Source organism: Triticum dicoccoides, chromosome 6A (genome assembly GCF_002162155.2).
Source record: "Triticum dicoccoides isolate Atlit2015 ecotype Zavitan chromosome 6A, WEW_v2.0, whole genome shotgun sequence".
Taxonomy (NCBI): domain Eukaryota; kingdom Viridiplantae; phylum Streptophyta; class Magnoliopsida; order Poales; family Poaceae; genus Triticum; species Triticum dicoccoides.
The window spans coordinates 633129625-633135052 of record NC_041390.1 but is presented as its reverse complement, the minus strand read 5'-3'; the positions used below and the strand labels follow the sequence as shown (position 1 = coordinate 633135052).

At 41.5% G+C, this 5428-nt stretch overlaps 1 pseudogene; it reads right to left on the bottom strand.

Annotated features, from left to right (window-relative positions):
* Window positions 1-5180, bottom strand: part of LOC119316215 — a 6500-nt pseudogene extending 1320 nt beyond the window's left edge.
* Window positions 5181-5428: the final 248 nt, after the last annotated feature.

Sequence of the window (5428 nt, the reverse complement as noted above, 5' to 3'; positions counted from 1 at the left end):
TCATGCTTCATTTATATTATTTTGAGAGTCTTTAAACAGCATGGTAATTTTCTTAGGTTATGAAATCAGTTTGGTTTCATGCCTGGGAGGTCGACCATGGAAGTCATTTTCTTGGTACGACAACTTATGGAGAGATACGGGGAGCAAAAGAAGGACTTGCATATGGTGTTCAATGATTTGGAGAAGGCCTATGATAAGATATCGAGGAATGTCATGTGGTGGGCCTTGGAGAAACACAAAGTCCCAACAAAGTACATTACCCTCATCAAGGACATGTACGATAATATTGTGACAAGTGTTTGAACAAGTGATGTCGACACTGATGACTTCCCAATTAAGATGGGACTACATCAGGGGTCATCTTTGAGCCCTTATCTTTTTGTGTTGGTGATGGATGAGGTCACAAGGGAAAAACAAGGAGATATCCCATGGTGTATGCTCTTTTCGGATGATGTGGTGCTAGTTGACGATAGTCGTACGGGGGTAAATAGGAAGCTAGTGTTATGGAGACAAACCTTGAAATCGAAAGGGTTTAGGCTTAGTAGAAATAAACCAAGTACATGATGTGCGGTTTCAGTACTACTAGTTGTGAGGAGGAGGAGGTTAGCCTTGATGGGCAAGTGGTACCTCAGAAGGACACCTTTCGATATTTGGGGTCGATGCTGCAGGAGGATGGGGGTATTGATGAAGATGTGAACCATCGAATCAAAACCGGATGGATGAAGTGGTGCCAAGCTTCTGGCATTCTCTGTGACAAGAGAGTGCCACAAAATCTAAAAGGAAAGTTCTACAGGACACCTGTTCGACCCGCAATGTTGTATGACGCTGAGTCTTGGCTGACTAAAAGGCGACATGTTCAACGGTTAGGTGTGGCGAGATGCGTATGTTGAGATGGATGTGTGGCCACACGAGGAAGGATAAAGTTCGGAATGATGATATACGAGATAGAGTTGGGGTAGCACCAAATGAAGATAAGCTTGTCCAACATCGTCTAAGATGGTTTGGGCATATTCATCGCAGACCACCAGAAGCTCCAGTGCATAGCGGACGGCTAAAGCGTGCGGAGAATGTCAAGAGAGGTCGGGGTAGACCGAATTTGAAATGGGAGGAGTCTGTTAAGAGAGACCTGAAGAATTGGAGTATCACCAAAGAACTAGCTATGGACAGGGGTGCGTGAAAGCTTGCTATCCATGTGTCATATCCATGAGTTAGTCGCGAGATCTTATGGGTTTCACTTCTAGCCTACCCCAACTTGTTTGGGCCTAAAGGCTTTTTTATTGTTGTTGTTGTTGTTGTTGTTGTTGTTGTTGTTGTTGTTGTTGTTGTTGTTGTCGTTGTCGTTGTTGTTATTGTTGTATGAATTTAGTCCTAATATGATGCGCATCCAAGAGGATATAATAAAAACTTTCATATAAAGAGCATTGAATATAATAGAAGTTTGATTCCTTCCATTTGTTTTGAGATATAAAAATTGTAATATTAGATTCATGCTAGTGAGTAATTGTGGATTGGTAGAAATACTTGGGTTAAAGTTTGTGATTCCCGTAGCATGCACGTATGGTGAACCGTTATGTGATGAAGTCGGAGCATGATTTTTTTATTGTCTTCCTTATGAGTGGCGGTCGGGGACAAGCGATGGTCTTTTCCTACCAATCTATCCCCCTAGGAGCATGCGTGTAGTACTTTGTTTCGATGGCTAATAGACTTTTGCAATAAGTATGTGTGTTCTTTATGACTAATGTTGAGTCCATGGATTATACGCACTCTCACCCTTCCACCATTGCTAGCCTATCTAGTACCGTCAACTTTTGTCGGTGCATTAAACCCCACCATATACCCTTCCTCAAAACAGCCACCATACCTACCTATTATGGCATTTTCATGGTCATTCCAAGATATATTTCCATGCAACTTCCACCGTTCCATTTATTATGACACACACCATCATTGTCATATTGCTTTACATGATCATATAGTTGACATAGTATTTGTGGCTTTGACCATCAGTCATATATTTTTCATACATGTCACACTAGATCATTGCACATCCCGGTACACCGCTGGAGGCATTCATATAGAGTCATATCTTTGTTCTAGTATCTAGTTGTAAGTAAATAAAAGTGTGATGATCATCATTATTAGAGCATTGTCCCATGTGAGGAAAGGATGATGGATGTTATGATTCTCCCACAAGTAGAGATGAGGCTTCGGATGGAAAATGAAACAGAAAGAAAGAAAAAAAGAGGCCAATGAGCCCAACAAAAAAAGGAAGGAGAGAAAAAGGGAAAAAATGAGAGAAAAAGAGAGAAGGGACAATGTTACTATCCTTTTTCCACACTTGTGCTTCAAAGTAGCACCATGTCCTTCATGATAGATAGTCTCCTATTTTGTCACTTCATATACTAATGGGATTTTTTCATTATATAACTTGGCTTGTATATTCCAATGATGGGCTTCCTCAAAAGTGCCCTAGGTCTTCGTGAGCAAGCAAGTTGGATGCACACCCACTTAGTTTATTTTTGAGCTTTCATATACTTATAGCTCTAGTGCATCCGTTGCATGGCAATCCCTACTCACTTGCATCGATGTCAATTGATGGGCATATTCATAGATCATTAATTTTCCTAGTTGATGTGCGACTATATATCTCATTCTTTTTGTCTTATCCACAACCACAATATTATATTCCACCTATAGTGTTATATCCATGGCACACGCTCATGTATTGCGTGAAAGTTGAAAAAGTTTGAGAAAACTAAAAGTATGAAACAATTGCTTGGATTTTCATCGGGGTTGTGCATGATAAAATACTTTGTGTGGTGAATACGGAGCATAACCATACGATATGATTTTGTAGGGATAACTTTCTTTGGCCATGTTATTTTGAGAAGACGTGATTTCGTTATTAGCATGCTTGAAGTATTAGTGTTTTTATGTCAATATTAAAATTTTGTTTTGAATCTTATGGATCCGAACATTCGTGCCACAATAAAGAATATTATATTGAGAAATATGTTAGGTAGCATTCCAAATCGAAAATTCTATGTTTATCATTTACCTACTCGAGGACGAGCAGAAATTAAGCTTGGGGGTGCTTGATACGTCTCCAACGTATTTATAATTTTTTATTGTTCCACGCTATTATATTATCTATCTTGGATGTTTTATATGCATTTTGGTACTATTTTATATCATTTTTTGGGAGTAACCTATTAACCTAGTGCCCAGTGTCAGATGTTATTTTTCCTTGTTTTTGACCATTTCATAAAGGAATATCAAACGGAGTCCAAATGGAATAAAACTTTCGCAATGATTTTTCTTGCACCAGAAGACACCTAGAGGACTTGGAGAGGGGGCCATAGGAGTCTCGAGGAGCCCACAAGCCCTCAAGGCGAGCCCTAGGGGGCGCCCCTGGCTTGTGGCCCCCTTGGGAGTCCCCCAACCCTAATCTTTGGTCTATAAATTCCAAAATATTCCCAAACCACCAGAAGCGTCCACAAAAATACTTTTCCGTCGCCGCAAGCTTCTGTTCTCGTGAGATCCCATCTTGGGGCCTTTTCCGGTGATTTGCCGGAGGGGGTTCGATTACGGAGGGCTTCTCCATCAACCTTATTGCCCTACTGATGATGTGTGAGTAGTTTACCACAGACCTACGGGTCCATAGCTAGTAGCTAGATGGCTTATACTCTCTCTTTGATCTTCAATACAATGTTCTCCTCGATGTTCTTGGAGTTCTATCTGATGTAATCTTCTTTTGCGGTGTGTTTGCTGAGATCGGATGAATTGTGAGTTTATGATCAAATTATCTATGAATATTATTTGAGTCTTCTCTGAACTCTTTTATGCATGATTAGAATAGCTTTGTATTTCTCTCTGATCTATTGATATGGTTTGCCAACTAGATTGATCTATCTTTCTATGGGAGAGGTGCTTTGTGATGGGTTCAATCTTGCGGTGTCCTCACCCAGTGAAAGAAGAGGTGGCGAGGCACGTATTGTATTGTTGCCATTAAGGATAAAAAGATGGGGTTTATATCATATTGCTTGAGTTTATCCCTCTATATCATGCCATCTTGCTTAAGGTGTTACTCCGTTCTTATGAACTTAATATTCTAGATGCATGCTGGATAGTGGTTGATGTGTGGAGTAATATTAGTAGATGCAGGCAAGAGTCGGTCTACTTGTCACGGACATGATGCCTATATTCATGATCATTTCCTTGGATATTGTCATAATTATTCGCTCTTCTATCAATTTCTCAACAGTAATTTGTTTACCCACCATATGCTTTATTCAAGAGAGAAGCCTCTGGTGAAACCTATGGCCCCGGAGTCTATTTTTCATCATATATTTTCAGATCTATAAAACCAAAAATCCAAAAATACCTTGCTGCAATTTATTTGTTTCTACTTTATTTCACGGTTTAGTAATCTTTTATATATATCTCTATCAGATCTCGTCCTTGCAAGTGACCGTGAAAAAATTGACAACCGCTTTATCGCGTTGGGTGCAAGTGTTTCATTGTTTGTGCAGGTGCATATGTTGGACACTTGTATCTCCTACCGGATTGATACCTTGGTTCTCAAACTGAGGGAAATACTTATCTCTTCTTTGCGGCATCACCATTTTCTTTTCAAGGGAAAAACCAACACAAGCTCAAGAAGTAGTAGGATGCAAGATGCGTCATGGGCCGCAAAGGTGACGATGTCTGCACACGAGACGACGCCCGGGCAGGCCGCCTCGATGGCGTCCTTGATTGCATCAATCAGCTTGAAGCCGCGCGGGAGGGAGGGTCATTCGGCAGGCTGAGTTTCTCCGGCATCGAGCTTAATGGGGTCGGTTCCAGGAAGAGGGAAGCATCACAACCCTAATCATGGACAACTCAGTGAGATCAATCAAGTCTGGCTAATCGGCTCTACGCACATATGTTTGCAAATTGGTTTCTTGTGGTAGCTTGACGAAACAGTCATGGAAGAGCATGCGGATCATGGCGGTGGCATTGCCGGGGTTGTGGGAGAAGGCCTGCGTCATGACGCCCTTGACGACGGCCTCCGCTTGGGGGCACTTGCCGTGGTAGTAGCCGATCTCTAGTGGCCAGAAAGAGTTGGCCTGGCACCCCACGACAAGGAGCAGCAAGGCACAAGCCACCGAAACCTGCAGCTTTGCAGCATCAACTGCCATTTCTATTTCTTCGAAGCTAGAAGCTAGCTTGCTTGCTTGGCCGAGAACATATATGAAGAGGGTTGATGTACCTCGAGTAGGAAGCTATCTACTTATATAGGTGGACACTCGAGGACCTAGCTTGGCCGAGAATATATATGCGTAGGCATGGCGCATCGTAAGATTTTCTAACTTTCAGATAATATTCATATGATGCCAGGATTAATTACTATGGATCTTACAAAGTGCAACTTTCTGTAACAGAAGTT